The following is a 22,557-nucleotide window of genomic DNA, read 5'->3' on the forward strand; positions in this document are numbered from 1 at the left end:
TCTTCAACCTCTCCCAATATGTATTTATACACATTGATAAGATCCCCTTGAACTTTTTTCTCTCCAAGCTGAACCGTCCCAGCTCTGTCAGCCACTCCTTGTATGAGGGATGCTCCAGTTCATCATCTTTGTGGGCCTGTGCTGAAGCGGCACTGGTATGTCCATGTCTCTTTTTGTGGAGAGGGAAGAGCTGGGCCCAGCACTCCACATATGTCTCACCAGGTCTGAGCAGGGGAGGAGGATCAGCTCCCTCATCCTGCAGGCAACAACCCCCCTAATGCAGCCTCCTTTCATTGCTGCAAGGGCACGTGCTGGCTTATGGTCAGCTTGTCTCCCAGGAACTCCAGGCTCTTCTCTGCAGAGCTGGCTTCCAGCCAGTCAGTCCCCACCACGCACTGGTGCTGGGAGTGTCATTCCTCCCCAGGTGCAGGGTTTTGCATTTCACTTTGTGGAACTTCATGAGGTTCCTGTTGACCCATTACTCTGAATTGTTGAGGCCCTTCTGGATAACAGCACATCCATCTGATGTATTAACCACTCCTTCTTAGTTTATATTATCTTCAAGTTACTGAGGGTGCACTCTTCCCCATTATCCAGGTCTTCACAAATGGATTAAACAGTGTTGGCCCAAGTATCCACCCTTTAGGTGAACCAGTAGTGAATGGTCTCCTCCTGCACTTTGAGCCACTGATCACAACATTTTGATGCCAGCAGGTAGAAAATTTTTAGTCCACATTGGTATGCAGTTGTCTAACCTATTCTGCATCAGTTTGTACATGAGGATATTATGGGAAACAGTGATTAAAACCTTACTAAAGTTGAGGTAAATGGCATCCACTGCTCTCTCTTCATCCACCAGGCTCATCATCTAATCATAGAATGCTATCAGGTGTAAAGCACAGTTTTCCCTTCATAAATCTGTGGTGACTACTCCCAATCAACTTTTTGTCCTTTATGGGTTTGGAAAGGGTTTCCAGGATTATTTGCTTCATCTGCCTGTAGTTCCCTAGATAATCCTTCTTACCCATCTTGAATCTAGGGGTGACATTACACTCTCACAGTCCTCAGGATTCTCTCTGGACTGATCTGTCAGGCCCTTTGGACTTGTATATGGCTAGGCTTTTTAAGTGTTCCCAGACATGATCCTCCTCCACCAAGGGTAAGACTTCATTGCTCCAGACATTCCCTCTGGTGTCACGATTTTGGGATTCCTGAAGGTTCCTCTTGCCAATGAAGACTGAGGTGAAGAAGGCACCAAGTTAGGCTTTTCAGTGTCCATTGTTATGAGAGCCCCTTCCCAAGTTAGGCGTAGGCCAATACTTTCCCTAATCTTCCATTTACTGCTGATTTACTTGTAGAAGCCTTTCTTGTTGCCCTTGACACATTCAAGTCCAGATGGGCTTTAGCTGTCCTAACCCTATTCCTGCACCCTGCTTCTACATCCTGAATGCTTTGTTATTATGGTTGCTTTTAGTCAGGATTTCATCTATTGAGGCCTCCTGCCAGCTTTATTTGACTTCTGCATGTGGCAATGGACCACCCCTGAGCTTGGAGGAGATGATCCTTGAAAATCACTCAGCTTTTTCCCCCCAAAGTGAAGAAAAAACAGATAATGAACACAAATGGGTATGCTACAAGAACTCTTCAGAAGATGACAAGCAAAATAATTTCTAAATAATCTAAATAAACTGATTTGACTTTAATGTTCACAATAATCTAAATTTATGAGCTTTCCTGATCCAAAGATCTGGCATGGATATTGAGACAAAAATTACTGGCAAGCAGTGGATATTATCAGTGTTGAGCCTTTCATTTTGTGGAAAATTATACCTTGTTGAGTAGTCATTGTATCAACTTATTTTCAGCATCTAGGATTTCAGCACAAAATTTGTGTCCCATGATTGGACAGTTGTTTTCTTAGAATCTCAGACACTATACACAAATGTTCAGTTTTTATTCCCACTCGTCCACTTTGTATTGAATCTTAAACTTACTTGGTATAAATTTTGTTGAATTCTTGTCACATTGTTTCTCTTTGTTGGTCAGTATTCCTTCCTTAACACTTGAGATTTCTCTACAGATCTTACCTTTACTTCTATTGCTGCTGATACCTTCTTACTGTCTGTTAATTTTCATCGTGCATCTGGCCTACGAAACAGGATTGATAGGCATCATGGCTTAAACCTGGTTGGCACATAAGCAGCACACAGCTGCTCGCTCACTCTCCCCCAACAGTATGGGGGGAGAATTGGAAGGGTAAAAGTGAGAAAACTCATGGGCTGAGATAAAGACAGTTTAATAGGTAAAGCAATCAAAAGCTGCACACACAAGCAAAAGCAAAACAAGGAATTCATTCACTCCTTCCCATGGGCAGGCAGGTGTTCAGCCATCCCCAGGAAAGCAGGGCTCCATCACGCATAACCATTATTTGGGAAGACAAACACCATCACTCCAAATGTCCCCCCCTTCCTTCTTCTTCCCCCAGCTTTAAATGCTGAACATGATGTCATATGGTGTGGGATATCCCTTTGGTCAGTGGGGTCAGGTGTCCCAGCCGTGTCCCCTCCCAACCCCTTGTGCACCCCCAGCCCACTCGCTGGTGGGGTGGGGTGAGGAGCAGAAGAGGCCTCGGCTCTTTGTAAGCACAAGAATAAGGAAATAATCTCTGAATTATCAACACTGCTTTCAGCACAAATACAAAGTGTAGCCCTGTACTAGCTACTGTGAAGAAAACTAACTATATGAGCTAAAACCAGAACAACAGGGAAGCTTATCAAACACAGCACTTCTTTCACATTATTTTTTTTTCTACTCGGTCTTCAGAGCTAAGTTGCTTAAGGAGTACTTACGGAGAACGTGCAAAGCCACCAGCTGACACATGTTTGACTTTTCATCCTTATTTCTGTTGTCTCCTTTCACCCAGGGATTGCCCTGTACACAGTCAGCTGTGTATTCCGTCTCTGTAAGTCTGTTTCTGTAAGTGAGCATAGACTGTTTTTAAAGCACTGGCCCAAGTCTCACCCACTACTCCAGCTCTCACACTCAGTTAGGGTGAAAGAAGGCTTTGGAGCATTCTGAAAGGGGAATCTTGTCTGTGTTATTCTGAACTGGCAGGTGATCTCCCTTTGTCAGCGCAGATGCATGGGTTTGGGTTAGCATATTTGTAGGACTTTTGCCTGTCACTCCATCGTAGGTATTTAGAGACAAGTAGACCTCATTGGCATAGGTACCGTTCCTAGCTTCTTTTTTCTACTCCAAGTTGTCCTAGTTTTTAGGACTCTTCCTTCAGAGAAGTGATTGGTCAAGATCAGGCGTAAGTTCTCATCTTAATAACTGAATCCATATATTATGACTCCATTTCAGCCTGTTTTCCCTTATTCAGACTCAGGAATGCCCCCTGGCTATGTTATTAGCAAATTCTAGTTTCTGGAGATCTGGACCTTTATGCAGCTGATTTACACCTTGATCCTATTACCTTCTGCCTTTCTCAGTTGCATTAAAGATCAAAGCTGTTTCAGTTTGGTCATACAATTCCTGATGCATCCAAATCTGAAATCTTATCTGATTGTTCTCTTTACCCTGTAAAATGCAAAAATTTCATGCAAATTTAGTGGAATGTCCGGTGCATTTAACTTTGACCATACACAGTCTGACATATTCTGAGAATTTTACAACAACAATTGAATAAAACTTTCCCATTGCCTTTCTGGAAGATATTCATGAAAGTTTTACTTCTTGTTTAGACTCCTTTATGTGTCTATGATATTACATCTCTAGGGAAAGCTTTCTTGCTGCCCCATCAGAGAAGTCACTATGTAAATAACAACCAAAATAAAAGCACCCTTCCCCATGTATTTTGAGCTCGGTAGTAGATTTATTCTGAGGTGTATTAGTGTGTTCCTTCCTCTGTCTCACTAAAATTCAGTCTGCGTCTCATCACAGAGAACCATACATCAATCAATGACTGATCCACATGCACTGCATTGGATGAAAAAGATCCATTAGTATCTTAATGCAAGATATTCAGTCAGTGTTCAAAGTACATTCCACTAACCTTTCACGCTTCCTGCATTCATCTGACCTGGTGTATGACGTGAGATCAGAACTGTGATTCCTGATCATTTAGTCAGAAACATTCCTAAGACGTGATTGCTCTCCCATTTGAAGTCATGGAAGATATGATACATTTTGTATGCTTGGAAACTGGTTTTCGTGGGGATGCATCGTGCCTCAAATGCACTGAACTCTCACTTTAAAACTGAGCCAAGTGCAATCTTATCCCTTTTTTATATATACCTTCAGTTTGTAACTTTTAGAGAAATTGATAATTACTAGTAGAGGTTGAATAGTAGTTTTGCTTTTGAACCACTGGTTTTAGCTCAGTTTTGGCAGTCTAACAGATTTGATTTGTTGAGAACTGATACTCTGTGTTAACCCAGTAGTGAAATACTTTCAAATTTAAACAAGAAATCTACTGGCATTTTAGTTACGATATTTCTGAATTTGGATAGAACGTTTTATTTTTATCTTGCATACATATGTATGTACTAGCACTCACCTCTGTGCATGCATTTTATGTTTCTTTCTATTAAAAAAACCAAAAAGCAACACTTGAGAAGGAGATATTTCAATCAGTGGGAATGGTAGGGAATATCCAGAGTTTTGGAGATGTTTAAGAATAGTGCTCTTTAAATTTCAGCAGGGACTGAAATAACAAGTTGGGACTCCTAAGGAAAGCCCACATCAGTGTATATTCTGGATGAACTGGCCATGATCTGGATGCCATCTGTTACTTCCCCTGATATCCATGTATTGCCTTGAAGATTTCAGTGGCAGAGAAGAAAGATGAGAAAAATATCTTTATTAAGCAAATTCAGCTTACCTAAATTAATCACTTTTTTAGTGAAGGAGGTAGACGAACTGTAGTTTAAAGTCTGAAAAAACATGCCTAGAGATTGTAAGAAAAATATTAGCTTGAATTATTAAAAGGTACTTAAAAATGGTTGGAAATTTTCTCAGGAAACCTTAAAACTATGCAGAAGCAGAGTGCTAGATAAAACTGTAAGTTTCCCTGGCTGCATTAAAACCATGTTGAAATATGCCACCTGAATACTTCACTTGTCTGCATGCCTTTTCTTAGTAAAAAGAAGAGCACGTGATTGGTGTGGGTTTGCATTGCACCCATTTACAGGTTGCATTTCGGATTAAAGATACTGTAAGAAATTGTACTCAGCAAAGTTTTCATGGAAAAATTAACTATAATTTTATTGAATCCTTTCCATTACCCCTCTCAGATAAGAATCTCATTGGTTCAGAATATGATCTTCATTTCGAAATTTGTATGAAAAAGGACTTACAGGTCTATGTATGAAAAGCTGCAATTTTTAAGGAAGATAAATACTGGTCTTTTAATCCTGAGAGTTCTAATGGGTCATTAACTACAACAGAGCTGCATATACTCAGCAAAACCAAGTTTTCTGGAACATAAGCTTTGCAGTCTCTGTTCTTGATGTTTACCAGGTGGTATTTATGGCTTTGTACTCACTCCTCTATAAGGTATTCATAAACTAAATGCTTAAGTTTCCTTGTCCTACAATATGGTCAAGTGTATTTCAATAAAAATATAAGAACAGCTGTTTCTTCCAGGTTCATTTCAAACCTTCTGAGTGTGGTGCCATGAGAGATGCTGTTGTCCGTGACAGGTTGGGATTATCATGATCAAGTGCTCTATTTTGACTTCACCCAGTGGCTAAAAGATTTGTATTGTAAAGAGGAAGTATTGGACTTTTAAAATCATTAAACAGGTAAGTTTATTGAAATCAGTTTATGTATTGACAGTTTCCAAGCTTATTTCAACCGCAGGTGTTTACAGAATCATATGCCACTGATTCTTTCTAACATGGCTTCCTCTTAATTATCATCTCAGAGTAGTAGCTGTGGCTTGAAACAAAAATTTGCTACTATGTAAATGTAACATTACAAAGATCAGGTTAAAATAAAATTTTAGTCCTTTATCTCCAAAGAGAAGGGAAAACCAAAGAATGTTGCACTTAACTGTGTTAAAGTAGATGTTTGTTTCAGCTAATTAGTCTAGAGTATTTGCACAGTCCTATCTAAGTGCCAGAAAAAATCTGTATTCCACAAGCACAAATGCAAATGACTATTGCAATTTCATTTCTAAGAAGCTCTTTATTTTGTGCAGTAAGTTGTTTTCCTTACAGAAATCATGTTTTTGTCAAAAGGAGACCGACTTATTTCCCTTACGTTAATAAGAAGAATCTTTGCTACACCAAGTAATGTTACACCAATGTGAAAGCAATGGAAAAATGTAAATAATTAGGTGGCCGCTATGTAAGTTATTATATTAAAAGACTGTTACCTGTATGAAGTTTGGGCCTGCATGCTTGTTTATTTCAAGGTTCTTTTGGCATAATATTTGTTTTATTCTTAGATCCTGAGAATTCCTTTTCATCTTCAATTAAGTCTCCTGTTTTGGAGACTTAGCAATCTAACTCATTCCATAGAGCAATGTAGAAACCAGTCAGTTTAACATAAAGTGATGTGGTACGGACACTTCTAAACATTACCAAAAATAGATCTATCTTGTCTGATTTTGTTGGATGTTTCACAAGAGAGGGAGAACAGTTCTGGTTTGCTTCTTTTTACTTGATGTTGCTGTAGTTTTTCTGTTTTCAAGTCAAAATCTTAGAAACTATGCAGCAATATGGCACTCTGGCAAAGAACTAAACTTCTGAATTGAGACTCAATTTGATGTGTGTAAGCCTTATACTTATGGCTGATTAAATGTGATCATATTAATGTTTTTCTTTTTGGCTTGGTAAGGAATAAGGAATGATATTTTATTTGCTATGACTGTATTCAGAACTGTCTAGGAGTACATCTAGGGCAGCAGTAGATACTGTGGCACAAATTCTAAGCTTATGCCTATGTGGGTTGAGCCACACAAATATACAGTTTGGTTCAGGAAACTGTAGAGCAATGTTCAGGTGAACCTGTACTTTGTGAACTTGACTGCAACTTCCAGACATGATTTTGTAGGTAAAAGTCAGGCTAGTCATAAATGCAGAAAAGTTATCTTTGCATTCATTTTCCCAGACTTCTGGTTTTGGAGTACACTCAGATACATGCAAGTCAGGTATATCTGTGTCTATATCATAGCTGCACTACCATTGTGCTCTGCCCATTTCCAAAGAATATTTGCAACGTAGTTCTTCATGTAACAGGTAGGAAAAGTACATTTTATTGACTATTTAGTATTGCAACTGAATTGTCCTCTGAATTCAACCCAGTGATTTAATGAATAGGTTTGTTTTAAATATTTTTCCTAGCATAAAAGACTGCTTTCAAACTTTGAAAAACTCAGAAAAGAAAGGAAAAAAGAGTGAACCAATGACTGATATCCGATGAATAACAGTTTCAGAAACACAATGTTGCAGTTCAACTTTGAGATACAAAATTGGGGAATTTTTATGCTGATATATAGTGATAGAAATGTGTTTAAAATGGCATTTTACACTGCATTGCATTTCTAGCTTCACATTACTTACCTATAGAAATCTACAGCCTGATAAAATATTATTCTCACAGGCCTGTATTTCTCATTGTAGCTTAGTTCCGATGATAGTCATGTAGAGTTGGAGTCAATGTTGAATTAGGATTATTTATGCTTTGCTAGTTTTCATCTCTTTAGGACCCAGATTTTTATCCATTTTTAAAAGAGATTGTTTGTAGTAGTTAACTGAAGGGTCAGCTATTGAAACAACGTCAACAGTGCTAACACTGTCAATTCACTTCTAAGCTTCGGGATTGCATGGTATGTGTAACACAAGAGGCAAAAACCCCATAAAATTCTTATTTTACCTTTCAGAAACTAGTGCTTTTTCTTTCTGCTGTCCCTTATTTGTAGAAGTCTTTTCTGGTCTTTTCTGTAAAAACTAAGTATATTTAAATTATCATTACATTTGTCATCTCGGTAAGGGTTCAAATTTTTCACTGTTTCCACCAAAGGATAAACTGTGTTTCCAACTGTATAGCTTTCTATGCTGTTCTGCCGGCTGAATAAGTAGGCAGAAAATTGGAAGCTTTACAAACAGCTTGTGGAAGGAATCCTTTCTCAAAAGTCTTAAATTGCATTACTAGCCAATGAAAAATGTTTGCTAATCAAAGGGCTGTCATGACTCCCAAAAAACTTTTTTCTATGATCTACAAAACCTTGCCTTCCTTGTCCTCCTTCAGCCTTAGGTCTGATTTGTTTGGGGTTTTGGAGTGTGGGTTTGGGGTTTTTTTTTATTATGGACTTGGAAAAAACTGCAGGAAGCGGTGGGAAAATGTTACCTGCCAAATCAAGATCTTCTTATTTCCCCCTGAACTTTTGCGCAGTATCACTATGCAGTTGGTATCCCATGAAGGCTAAGTGTATTTTTAGGGGCTGGAAGGGGAACAGGGGCAACCCTAGCCACCTAATGCACAACTCAGAAATTTTTGTAAATGACTGTTTTTAGTGCATGGAAGCTTAAATTAACTGCATAAACAGTAAAAATAAGGCACTGCTTTATACAGTTTACTGTTTTGTGGGCACTCTTCACAGAGTGTTTTGGTTTAGCCCCAGCCAGCAACTAAGCACCACTCAGCTGCTAGCTCATTCCTCCCCCTGTGGGATGGGGAAGAGAATCGGAAAAGTAAACATCGTGGGTTGAGATAAGAACAGTTCAATAACTGAAATAAAAGAAAGTAAGATAGTAGTAGTAGTAGTACTAAAACCAACAATAATAATGATATTAATGTACAAAGCAAGTGATGTACGATACTATTGCTCACCACCCACTGACTGATGGCCAGCCCGCCCCTGAGCAGCAATCTCTGCCACTTCGCCAACTTCCCCCAGTTTTTATACTGCGTATAGCATCATATGTTATAGAATAACCCTTTGGTCAGCTGGGGTCAGCTGTCCCAGCTGTGTCCCCTCTCAAATCCTTGTGAACCCCCAGTCTACTCGCTGGTGGGGTGGGGTGAGGAGCAGAAAAGGCCTTGGCTCTGTGTAAGCCCTGCTCAGCAGCAACGAAAATATCAGCGTGTATTAACATTATTTTTGTACTAAATCCAAAACATACATTATACCAGCTACTGTGAAGAAAATTAACTCTATCCCAGCTGAAACCAGGCCACAGGGGAAAGTTGTCTCCTGTAGTTTTACTTTGGTTTAATAGCAGTAATTACTAGTGTATGAGAGGTAAAGTCTTTGTCAGGAAGTTTCAATGCTGTTTTTAGGCTCTTATTATATGGTTATAAAATTATTCCCCCAAGCCTAGCTCAGAATATCTTATTCTGTTTTCAGCAGTGTGTGCCTTTTAAAGTTTCTGCAAAACTGAAATTTAAATATAATACTAATATGCATGGCAAACTCAGAATATTTCCATGAGTATTAAAAAAATTTAAAACCCTCCAAAATGTGATGACTTAGTATCATGAAAGCTTTGCATTTACCGTTCACAACAAAGGTAAATGTGATATGCAAACTATACTGTGCTTTCTGAAAATACTTGAAGACAAATACACATTTTAGATAAGGAGGCTTTAAATGACTGATAATGATACCATATCAGGGTTACTATGGATGTCCAATAGACTGATAACTCCTAGTCAATCTGAGGCTTTTTACAGTAGCCTACTTACAATATGAAGTTAGAAGTGAGCATTTCTGGGAGTTCAGGGATGAGCTGATCAAGTTTTTGACTGCTCGTGTGATTTTCTGAGCACATTTTGAGCTTAGACAGCAGACTCAGTGCTATTACTACAACTTTGCTTCTCTGATTTATTCCTCCTCCCACTTCTTCCTTCTTTTGAAATTATTTTTTATTATTCTATTAAGTAACTTGTGATTTCTTCATTTCATTTAGACACTGGTGTCTTTGTGGAATACAAGGTTCCTAAACCATGTAAATACTTGAAAATTTAAGGTTCATTTTTGTCTAAGGTATTCTGTGATCTGCAATGGTAGAAAAAGGTACCTAAAGGACTGAGCATTAAGAATTAGAAGGCAAATAAAATGAACCTAAAATCCATTACAATTTTTAATTCTCATTGTATTGTTATTCTTATGAACTAGAAGCACTGTAAGCCACATCTTTAGATTTTTGAGTACTTAGTTATTAATGCTGAATGTTTTCTGAAAGAAAACATATTTCTAGAAATCTTTTTCCCTTGCATTTGAGGTCAGATGAATAATTTTACTAGAATATTTTTTTTTTTCTAATTCTGGTAGAGAAAATCTAGTTCAATACTTAAATCTGGGTAAGAGTCTTCAATAGACCTTTGGGAAAAAGAAAGAGTTGCTTTTCCTGTGTAAACAATGCAGGAACAGGACTCACACTTTACTGATCCTATTAGTTTGTGCGCTGGCCCACTGGAAAATGGAGGATGATTTCTTCCTCTTCCCTTTGTCCTCTTTTCCTCCTCTTCCCCATTTCAGAACCTTTAACAGAATTTTCTGCTTCTGATAGCTTATGATATGAGCAAATGGATTGTGGAAAGTGCCCTGTGTGGCACCCCTGCCAACTGGGAATAGGTGAGTATGCTGACATGGAAGGGTTCAAAAAGGGCTGGGAGAAGGAGTAACAGAAAGAGAAAGCTACCTTAATGCCTTCCATTAAGTCATTAAATGAAAATAGATAAGTGGAAGGGTAAGGAAGCACTCCACAATCTGAGGAGTTGACCCAGTAAGAAGACAGTCCCCAACTCCCCACTCTTGAACATGGACAAGAAAGTCAGGAAACATCTCTGAACATGGCTTGTGAAGATTGTCTCCTCACACCAGTTTCACCTGACTGTTGTGCAGTGTGGGCATTGATGCCGTAAATTAGGCAGATTAGGTGGTGCTACTCTAGCTCGGCCTTCATGAGAGCTGGAAAGACAGCTCAGACCTGCTCTTATATTCTCTGTTGAGGGACCCACCTAACTGATGGGCAGACAAACATAAATTTCATATGGCTTGATCAGCATCATCTGTGACTATGAAAAGGGATAGATAAGGTGGTGTTTGCTTTAACCAGAATGGTGCATAATGGAACTGGCTATTCGTCTGCTTCGCTCTATAGACTGTCAAGCCCATTGGGCCCTTACTGCCCTTAGATTACTTAAATACAGCTTTGCACAACAGGCTGTATCAGCCCAGAATGGGTCAATATCCAGTGCTTGTGCCTCTTAAAACTCACCCCCATACAGATTTGTTGAAATGAAATCTCATAATCCTGTTCCTCAAATTTATGTTTCAATTAAAACGAAAGTCACTTCTTCCAAATTTTATTTCTCTTACTTGGCTTTTTTCTCTCATGTTTTATCCTTCTATTTGTCATTTTATCACCTTATCAATCATTAAATTTCAATTCTCTAGCAAGTTCAGCAGGCCAACAGAGGAAGGCAAATGTATCTAACACCAACACACTCACTAATAAAAATAAATGAACTCCTAGGGAAAGCTACCAAAATTGTTTCATTACAGAGGATCTTACAAGATAAGACAAAGCCATGACAGATATGAAGAAAGGCTTAGGGAGATCCTGAGCATGTCAACACAAGTATCCTGTTGCTGACAAGAGGAGCTAAAGTCCTGTAACACTGTGACTTCTTCAGTAAAGTTTTCCCTGACACAAAGCAAGGTGCAGCTGAAAAGAAGAAAATATCCAATCCTGATCAGGTTAACAATGAGTGCCCAGAAACCTTTCAGTATTTTTCAAATATTCTTGAAATCTGTAAATCCTTCTGAATTTATCACTTCACAGAAATAGATAAACGGAAAAGGAAAGAAAAAAAAAAAAAAAGAAAAAAGCGCAGATCCCTGTGTCAAGAAACGTGCCAAAGTATTTGAGTAACTCCTCCTAATTCCCAGCCTTTCACTACACAATGTGTGTAGAAGCATGCAAATTTATATAATGGTCTCTTCTTATTTCTTCTTTTTCTCAGAGCGTCCTACCTGGGTTAGTTTTGTACCCTACCATAGGCACCTTCAAAAAAAGCCCACTCTCTTTCATGGATATATCCGTATATTACAAAGGTTCAGGCTGTAATAGGATTGTCTGGGGATTTTGTCAAAATCAAATGGCACTTCAAACTTTCTGTCTTTACAATTCCATGTTTTTACGGTTTGGGTTTTTCCTCTTATTGGCTATTCTGTTGTGGCATTGTAAAGAAACGCATACTTGCACACATCTGAGATTGCAAGTGGTTCATCTGGTGATGAGGTGGGAAGGAGCAAGAGACTATCTTAGTGTGATGTAGCTTGATGGTGCTACTCTAGTTAGGGACAGTTCTCTACAGATTGGAAAACAAAACATATTTAGCAGTTCATATATTTTGGGATATAAAGCTCCTAAACTAGATGTGTGCAATATCTCATGGCCTGTCAAGTAAACAGTATGTATTTTAAGAAGTCTCTAAATAAGCATTGGAAATTATACATTTTAGCAGCTTCACATGAGCTGTCCAAGTCAGTCAAATAATATCCACCCTTTCTTCTTTCAAGAAAGGCAGGAGGTAGAGGGGAAATTTTCTAATATAAGGTCATACAGTAAAATGTCCTTTAAAATGTTGTTTACAACCTCTGTAGTTTGACAAGTGAAATTTCATGTATCTTGTAGCACATTCAGTATTCAGGAGGCTTTGTAAGTCAAAATAATTTCTGCAAAAAGCAGAAGCAATACTAATATTGAAATTATTAATATTGCAATGCAGATTCTTTAGTTCAAACCTATGAATTCAGGGAAATATATGTTATGAACGTTATTAAGGATACTTCTTAACTGTGAACGTTGAGATCAAGACTATAAGACATCGTAAGACATTAATACATAGGACATTATGTATGATGTACATTGAACAACAATATTTTATTCAGCTATTTGTGTTTCATTCATTCAAATAAGATTCCAGTGATGTTTTCAGAAACTTCAGTCTATGATCTGACACTGTTGGTGTCCTTGAAAACTACTTTACTTCATGGGCAGCTGCAATTAAATTGGAAAGGCTGCTTAGCAGCAGACTACAATAAGATAATGCTAATCTTCATATGAAATACCTATTAATCATGAACATTAACAATTTTTTTTGGTATTAATAGAGTACAGTATTTTAGGTTCCTCTCTTTAATGAGGTATGCTCAAGGAATGAAATATTAAAGAAGTATTTTGAGAATGGTCTACCCCTCCATTGCTGTGGAATTAACTTTGCATTAAGGCATAACTGGAACTAGATGCTTATTTTATATGGTATAGCTTATATGCATAGTTTATTTATATGGGCATCTTTATACATTATTCCAGTATGCACAAAAATTCATTCAAATGCATGCATGACAGTGTTAGAAATTCTGGCCACAGAATTTGTGAAGATACTTTTAGTTAGGTTATGATGTGGACTTTGGACTTTCTTTGTCATCCTTTTGTGTTACAATTCTTTAAGAGTAATAACCATGTTTGCAGTCAGAAGACAAAGTAATGATCCATTGTAACTGATTCTGTGAAATTAGAACATTAATCCTACTATTACTTCCTGTTATAGTTTTCCTCTAGCAAAGCAGTTGAATATGCTGGATTTCTCTTTGTATTTTGGAACTTTTTCTGCTCTCTGATTGTTAGTTCCACTGCTGCCTCATACAGTAAGGAGAAACACCTCTGGAGTTTCTCCAGCAGTGGTAGTTTCGCCAAAGCTAACCTACAGTGGCTCTGTGGGTTGATCTTTGGCTGTGTGCCAGATGCCCATCCAGGCACTTCCTCACTCCCCCTTTTCAACAGGGCAGGGTGAAAAATAAGATGGAAAAACATATTGGTTGAGATAAACACAGGGAGATCACTTATCAATTACAGTCATGGGCAAAACAGATTCAACTTGGGAAAGACTGATTTAATATATTGCCAATTAAAAATAGAGCAGCATAGTGAGAAACAAAGACAAAACTAAACCCACAATCCCCTCACCACACCCCCATCTTCCCAGTCTCAACTTCACTCTTCCATTCCCAAATCTTCTACCTCCTCCCCTCTGAGCAGTACAGCCAGATGGGGAATGAGGACTACTATCAGGCCACAATACTTTATCTCTGCCACTCCTTCCTCTTCACACTGTTCTCCTGCTCCAGCATGGTGTCCCCACCACACGATACAGTCCTTTAAGAACTGCTCCAGTGTGGGCTCCTCTCCACAGGCTGCAGCTCTTGCCAGAAGCCTGCTCAGCATGGGCTTTCATGGGCTCACAGCCTCCTTCAGGCATCCACCTGCTCTGGTATGGGGTCCTCTATGGGCTGCAGGTGGATATCTGCTCCACCACTAACCTCCATGGGCTGCAGGGGGACAGCCTGCTTCACCGTGGTCTTCACCATGGGCTGCAGGAGAATCTGCTCTGGCACCTGGAGCACCTCCTCCTCTTTCTTCTTCACCAATCTTTGTGTCTGCAGAACTGTTTCTCTTACATTTTATCACTCATCTCACACAGTTGTTGTGCGGGTTTTTTCTACCCTTTCTTAAATATGTTATCTCAGAGGCACAACCACCAGTGTGGCTGATGAGCTCAGCTTTGACCAGGAGTGGGTCTGCTTTGCAGTCTGCTGGAACTGGCAGTGTCCAGCATAGGCAGCCCTGGACTCTCCTCACAGAGGCCTCCCCTGCAGCCGCCCTGCTTCCAAAACCTTGCCACTTAAACAGAATACAACTTTTAGTGAGTTGTAAGGTAAGACAAACCCTAATTGTCCTCGCATATTGAAAACTTTAGGAGGAAAGAAGAAAACAGTAAGGGTGACAACTTTTTAATTAACTACGAACACTGGAGAGTAAGAAATTCCATTTCTGGAGCATAGCTGGGCCACAAGGACCTGAGCTCACTTGCAGATTACACTGCTAAAACTATTCAGGTTTGGGTAAAAATCGTGATTAAAATTGTTGCTAGTTTAACAATATTTTCAAAGTTGGAGGTGAACACTTGCACTTATATATTAGCTTGCATTTAATATTCCTTCAAACAACCATTGTGCCTATACAAATCAGATATTTATTCATGCATGTGACCTAGTAGAAAACTAGCTGGCTATTTGCTTATGCAAATGTGTTGTTTATGCATCCCTCAACTGGGAATTTGCACAAAAAATGGCCATGTGTTACTGTTTAAGCTAATTGTATATACCTAACTAAGGTTATGACACTGAAAAATCAGAAGAGAAGATCTTTTCCCCACAGTGCCTTAGATTAGAATGTGTGAACATCAGTGATACTGATTTATAAGAATTTTCCTGAAAATTAAATTATGATATTTTTCTTAGTTCTCATCTATTAACTTTAGTTTAGGGTAAGCTTCCAAGTTTATATGCTGTTCATGTGAAACAGAAGATCATATGCAAGCCTTCTTCGATCTAAAAAGCTGTCAGAACCTGGTGTTTTAGTAAGAAAATCTTTCAAACATTTGCAGGTCATGAACATTTTCCACAGCTCAACCTCTGGAAATAGCACTCTGTGAAATCCCAAAACAAGTAACTGGAAGATATTTTTTTGATGTCAGAACCAGAGAGATTTGGTAAATTTATGACCAATATTCATCTAAATCAGTAAGCTGAGCCAAAACTTATGATCTGTTCCTATTCTATGTGTCATTTTTGTCACAATAACAAATGTGTTATGTATACACCTATGTTTTGTTATTATTTCCTTACCCAGGAAATATTATCTCATAATACATTCTGCTGAGGCTGTGTCAAGATTTTCAAACTTGTCTGACAAAGTCTAAGGAGAAGAAGCCTGGTTTATCATGACTTCTGAAATCTTATCAGAAGGCAGTTTTATTTTTGTAGCTTACCAGGAGTATATGGAACACAAAGGCAGATTGTATGGTGTCAATTCTTTTAATTAGAAGGACTATTTAATAAAATAAAAAGCTTTTTCATAAGACCACAAAAAAGATGCCAAGGCTAGCAATGAGTCACAGCTTGTGCTGTGAACTCCAGGTAGCCTACCGATGCAGTCTTCTGAATCATGAACTTTTAAAATTTATTAGATAAATTCCTAACTTGCTGCAATCAATGGGATGCATTCTGTGGTAGATTTGTATTTCAGAACGATGTTGGGTTTTTTGAGCCATTTTTCGTAATTAATCAGCAGCCAGGTATACAGATTACTCTGACTTGTAAGAAACTAATCACAGAACTTATATATATTAAGCTTCATCAATAGTTCAACATCTTCAAAGCCATGTGGGAAACAGCCATAGTAATTCTTTCAGCAATGTTTTGATTTTATTTCATTCGATATCCATTGATATGCAACTTTTGCATTTCTTAACTCTCATGAATATAGAAACAGCTGTAATGCTAGATTGGAATCATTCCCCAATAAGTTCTTAATGGAGAAGGAAAATGCTATTTCTAGTCTATAACATGATATATCTTAACAGTCAGTGGGTATACCATATAGTGAGTCCTTCACTGACACTTTTTTCCTTTTAACCTACATAGGGTATAATCTTAAGAGAAATATTTCTTTTTGTACCCTAGTTTAATGAAGATTTGACTGAAGTAAAAGATTTCTGTGCTATAATACATTTTTTAGCCACAAAATGTCACATTACTTTCTTCCATTTTGTATTTATAGCAGGAAAAAAAAAAAACAGATTTGCTAAATTTGGTTTAGATGTGGATTTTTTGTACAGCTGTCTTGTTTTTAGTAACCCTTAGAGTTTGCCAATTTAAAAGATTCACATAATCTAGGGGTAAATTAAATCTTAACAGGAAAATTAAAGGATCTGTGTTCCTTGCAATTGATACAATTTTATGCAGAATGCCAGTTGACCTACATTTTGAAAGAGTAAGATAACCTGTTTCAAACTATAGATAATACATTTAGAAGCTTTCAGGTGTCTTAGTAATACAGTGTAATGAAGCCACTAATTCCTTAAAATATCCACTCTAAGAAGATTTACTCAAAGAAATGAGAAATGCTGGAGTTAGGATTCCTTAGTTATAAATTTACAAAAGAATGAGGAACACTCTGAGTTCAAAGTCTGTTGGACTCATACAGAATTTTACTAGTTAGGTGTTTGGCCCTAAGTCTGTAAAAATATATTTTTTGCATTGTGAGATATGTGCATTATCATTGAAAGTAGTCATAATTTTTCATGTCAAGCCTGAGATGTTCCTGCTTCTACACCATCTTTTAACCAGACTCTCAGATATTATTATGTATAAGTCTCGAGGTTTTTACCTTGTAATTTTATTGGAATGACACTTAAAAATTGTAACTTAAGTGTTTTTTCTCTACTTTTGGTGTTTATGATGCACTAATACTGTTAATCTATTTGGGTTTGTGTAATAATCAGCTGGATTTCCTATTTATCTTTTTTATTATCAGTAATCAATAATTAAAACTATTGGAGGGCCCTCCAGCTAGCACATAAATTGTAGGAAGAATCACATAAAAGGGATTCTGGACTTGATCTTCGGTTAAAATACTACAGGGAGTGGCAGCACGGATCGTAGTAAGAAAGGGGTAAGAATGTTTTTAATTTTTATGTTATAACAATACCAAGAAGAGATATCTCTGTTTACATGTCATCCTGTTAGCCGGGCAAGATTTCTAGGGTGCTCTACAATAATTTTATACTTAGTTATATAGTAATACCTTTTATGAGATAATATATAAATTATGAAGGTGATTTAAACCAACCTATTATACTTTGCAACTGAAATGGGCTAAGAACATCCACGTGCCCAGTTTTTAGATCTCAGCTGGTAAGCTGCCACATCTTAAGTTAAACTAAACCAATTTTCTGTAATTATGTGAATGTAGCCCAGGAAGACACAGTTCCAGCTCATAAGTTATTCAATAAAGAAGGACTTATGAAGAACAGTTCAGAAGGCATAGAAGTCTTTCCTATTTGTACAGTGAGACAACTGATTGTTTTTAACCACCCAAAATGTAAGGCCAGTGAAGGTCACTTCTTGTCTTAAGAGAAAAATGCAGATAGATTAAGTAAGGTCCAGCTTTTGTTGCTTATGCTTCATCTGATCATTAGCATGCTTTCCTCTATGTTTCTTTGTTGTTTCTTTGTTTACCCCAGGTTATTTCAAGACATACACTTGAAATGCATCAGTATAGTCCACTGGAAAAGTGATGTTGCAAATTTTGGTTGCTGCAAACCTTTTCTTAGGAGTTGAAGCTGTACTGCAGTGTCTAAGACAAGCAGTACCATAGTCCATGCCCTATAATGAGTCAGAAGAGGGTGAGAAGGCTGAGTCCTTGGATTTTCAGTCAAGGACAGCTGCCAACATGGAGTCATGCACCTCTATGGACATAACTCTGTTCTTTCTCAATCCCCACTACTTCAGAAGAAGCATATTTTAACCATGCGTTGTGTAGGATCACTCTAACACCTAACTCAATTTTTTTTCTTGCAGTTTTAATAACATGACATTTTCAAATGCTAATCAATGTATGTGTTTACCACTACTCATATTTTACATAGCCAGTGCAAACTGACCTTTTTCTGTGAAATAAACAGTGGGGAACAGGAGTTTTGAGGTTTCTTCCTGCATATGAAATCTTTTATCAGGTTCAAGAACAGCTGCCTAAGTAAAATCTCATCTGGGTGCGTCTGGGATAGAATTTAGTAAGTCACAGATACTTTAAGGGATGGGCAGGAATTTAATTTTCTCCTACATCCAGATTTAGTCTCAAAACCTTCCTCATTTCCATTGTGCACCACTAATGCTAGAATGGCACCAAACATGGACACTCATGCACAGTTTTGCTCTGTGGTGCCACAAACAAAATGTGTAAAGAAATATCTGTATGACCCAAAATTATTTGGCTTTAACTCACTTTTATAGCCATGACCCAATCCTCTGGTTTGTCTCCTTTCTCTGCCATGCATTACTCATGTGATCTTAGATTTATTACATTGTCTCATTGACCCTCATGCCCTGTCTGTCAAACACTGGTGCTTCTCGCCTCCCACATCTGTTCTGTTCATTTTGATGGCAAACAATTCAGAGAGGGACTTTCGGGCATGGCATCTGCACAGCACTTAGCACAATAGGACCTCACTGACTGAAATCTTGCATGCTTCTGGAATGCAATCAGTAAAGAGTGATTTGTAGTAAAGCTTGCCTAACTCCTCCCAGAGGACATGCATTTTGTATTTAATTTTAAGCAGAGGCAGTGAAGGCACTGGCATTTAACATGAGAGACAAACTTTCTATCTGCAGAGTGAGTGAAAAGAGGTGCATTTTTCTCAGTCTCACATGTGCCTCACCTCTGGCTTTGAGGACTGACTTTTCTGGGTTGAAGGGCAGTTTATTTTCAAAGCTCATTCAGCCCTGGCCTCTCAGCCATGGTTGCAATCAAAGATGTCAATCAGCATTAGCTGTAATTGTTTTATGATAGAGAACTGGAATGAGGCCACCAATTCATTTCCTATAGGCCACAAAGCAGCCATCTAATTGTCACAATTTTCAGTCAATGCTGACCTCAGGCAATTTCACGCCGTTATCTAGAGGTAAAAAGCTCCATATGTCATTACCTGGCAATAAAGCCATCTACCCCTTCCAATTCTCACTTCTGAAAAGATCTTTGGCCTGCCTCTGCTTTCTCGTGTGCTTATGGCAGCTGTTTAATACAACAACAGTGAAGTGTGATCAGTGAGGCCCAGGTTTAGTTGGTCCAGCTGCCACCTGCCCCTTTGCACAGCTTTTCCTGCTCTGTGGCCTGAGGAATCATAGCATCTTTAAGCCATCTGAATCTCACCCAAAGAGGGAGTTAATATTTACAGAAACATTTCAACAAGTAACCGCAGATTTTTTATCGCTGTTTTGGGGACTGGTGTTCCAGAAGCGTAGAGAACATTAGCGGGCCTCTTTCCATTAACTCAATATTACTTTGATAGTAACTTGACACTGCCTTGATATTGTATTAGGGAGCATTTACTCTTTTGGGAGTGAGGGAAAGGCATTGGTTTTGTATGGATTTTATTTTTTTTTCACAGTGAAATGCTTGCTGAATGGTTGTTTTTGCATTTACTTTTCCATTTTACTTAGGAAGGTGTTTGACAAACTGTAGAAAAATTCACTGAGAGACACTCTTGAATATAACCCATGATACTGTCTTCGTTCCAGATCCTCTACTGCATTTATTGATGCAGCTATCAAGACTTCCTAAATATAATTTCATTGTTTTCAAAGGTAGAGATGATGGTATCTCAGGTTATATCTACTAGTACTTTACTGCAAAAAGAAAGCCAATAAAATGAAAAAGAACAGCTTGAGAAGTAAGATATTTTTCTGTGGAAGTAAACATAGCAGGATTTGAGCTTCAAATTATTTTGGATAAAAAGATTACAGTCAATATTATATTTTCATTTTTTTTTTGTAACATAAAAAGAAATCCAACTTAATAAATCATCAGAATATCTCAAGGCTGATTATATATTTTTATATATATTCCAACCAATCATTATTTTAAGTTGATATTTTGTCTGTCTTATGAGTAATAAAAGCAAGAGTAGAATAACATGTAGAAACTCTTGTGAGAAAATACAATGTCATAATAATTTTCTCTGGTTTGTTAAATCAACATAAACATAATATCAAACATAACACCACGTTGCTCCTCTAGCTACTTTTTTTTGTTTTATATAATGTACCAAACAGATGACAGTTAAAATAATTAACATCAAAGTAAGAACAAAACAGCCCCCCCAAGAAAAGAGTATTAGAGTCAAAGTCTCTGGTTTGTACACCAAGAATTACTGAAATGTTATTTGAAAGAGTTAAGCTACATTTGTCTCAGCAAACGTCTAAATAGCTGGAAGGGAGTAGGCAGGCAGGTACTAATCCACTGGTTATGGACGTTAGGAGAACACTACTGCAGATAGTATCCTTCCTCGTTGTTATTCCTACAGCCACTTCCAGAGAGAGAATATTGGAATTGGATGTACCACTGGGCTGACCTAGAGGGATTCTTTTAGGGTACAAGAAACAGAATCTTCTGAAGACTTCTGACCACTAGCTTCTAAATTTAAAGTACAGATTTACTTGATTATTTTAATGTATTTTATTAGGGCAAAACATTCTACTTCTATATACTACTTTGCCTTTTCTCTATTCAGACAGAGATGCTGTCTCCTTTTGTTATTTATTGCCTTGAATTTCGGATTTTCTTTGCCTTTAGGCATGAGTTACTGTTTTTAAAAAAAGCAGTAGAATGAAAACAAGAAACCAGCCTTAGACCTTATTAGAATATAAATAGGCATAAGCTTCATGTCTAATAGCTTTACCCACTGAAACTGAACTTTCACAGTCAAGCATATATGCCACAATACTGCATTTAGAATATTAAAAGCACTTATGGTTGGAACGTAAGTTATATATTTATTTTAATATATTTTTATACTTATAACATGTTATATATTTATTTAAAAAATATTTACTGCCTTATTCCAGAATGGATTTTTTATATCTTTTGATGGAAAAATAGAAACTCCAGTTAACTTCTCCTTAATCTTGTAAAGCGCTGAACAATTTCTGGTTGAAAGAGGTGGATGAGGACTCAGAACAGTACTTTTTTAACAGTAATCTGAAACAGTATTTTTAGTGACTCTGATCACATTTTGCCTACTCCTTTCTCTTACTTCCTCTCTACTTTAGTCTCTATCAGATGCATGGAAAGTGAAGGCCGGATGGCTTTTCTTGAAACAAAACTTTCAAGTGTAAGCAGCTTTGAGTGTCACTGTATTTTGAGTGGCCGAAGAGTGAGAAAATGAACAAGTGTGAATTCAGATTTTCTGCCCTTTTTAAGATAATAAAAAGGATTCCTATTGATTTCATCAGCAAGGTGTTCAGAAGTCTCTAACAGAGTAGCACAATACAACCACAGATGGAAATAAGAAATGCTCATTTTCCTCCCTCAAGCCTTGTCTTTTGAAAGTTCTTGCTTGCAACTTGAACAGTGCTTTTGAGAACAAATCTCTGGAATAGAACTGAACACTAGGTCAGGAAACTCATACTGGTTTAGATTAGGGATCTGCTAAAGAATATTTTTATTAATAATCATAAAAAAAAAAAGACTAGGAGAAGTAATAGGGATGTCTAAAGGGACTATCTTTTCTATGTCACCTGGATCTCAGGAATGTATGTGTAGTCTTGGCAGTCACCTGAGCTAAAATGGCAGTGTGCTTTGTAATGCTGGCCTAAGACATTCTCACTTAAGCTTTCCATCCTGTCTCTTTTCTGGCCTCTTAGCCTGACTGTTTCGTCATTTATTGTTAAAGATGCGCTGGGGCTGCAAATGCCTAAGACTTTGAGTCTGAGAATCTTAATTAATAACCTAAGTAATATCCCAGATTTCCACCCACATAGCCAAGACCTGTCACTGCCAGGTTGAAAGACTCCTTCCATGACTTCAGCATTAATTTAGCTGAGCTCAGTAGCAACACAGTATCTGTACACAAAAAAAAATTCTGAACTGGCAACCATGTTTTACACTAGGAAGGTCATCAGTTTCCTTGTCAGGG

At 37.7% G+C, this 22,557-nt stretch overlaps 1 protein-coding gene across 1 annotated transcript in view; it reads left to right on the forward strand.

Moving 5' to 3' along the window:
* Nucleotides 1-22,557, forward strand: part of LINGO2 (leucine rich repeat and Ig domain containing 2) — a 538,957-nt gene that overhangs the window by 362,994 nt on the left and 153,406 nt on the right. The window contains exon 5 of the mRNA XM_064438384.1: nucleotides 5,647-5,804. The gene's annotated coding sequence lies outside the window, so the exon portion shown is untranslated. The remainder of the gene's footprint in view (nucleotides 1-5,646; nucleotides 5,805-22,557) is intronic.

Source organism: Phalacrocorax carbo, chromosome Z (genome assembly GCF_963921805.1).
Source record: "Phalacrocorax carbo chromosome Z, bPhaCar2.1, whole genome shotgun sequence".
Taxonomy (NCBI): Eukaryota; Metazoa; Chordata; class Aves; order Suliformes; family Phalacrocoracidae; genus Phalacrocorax; species Phalacrocorax carbo.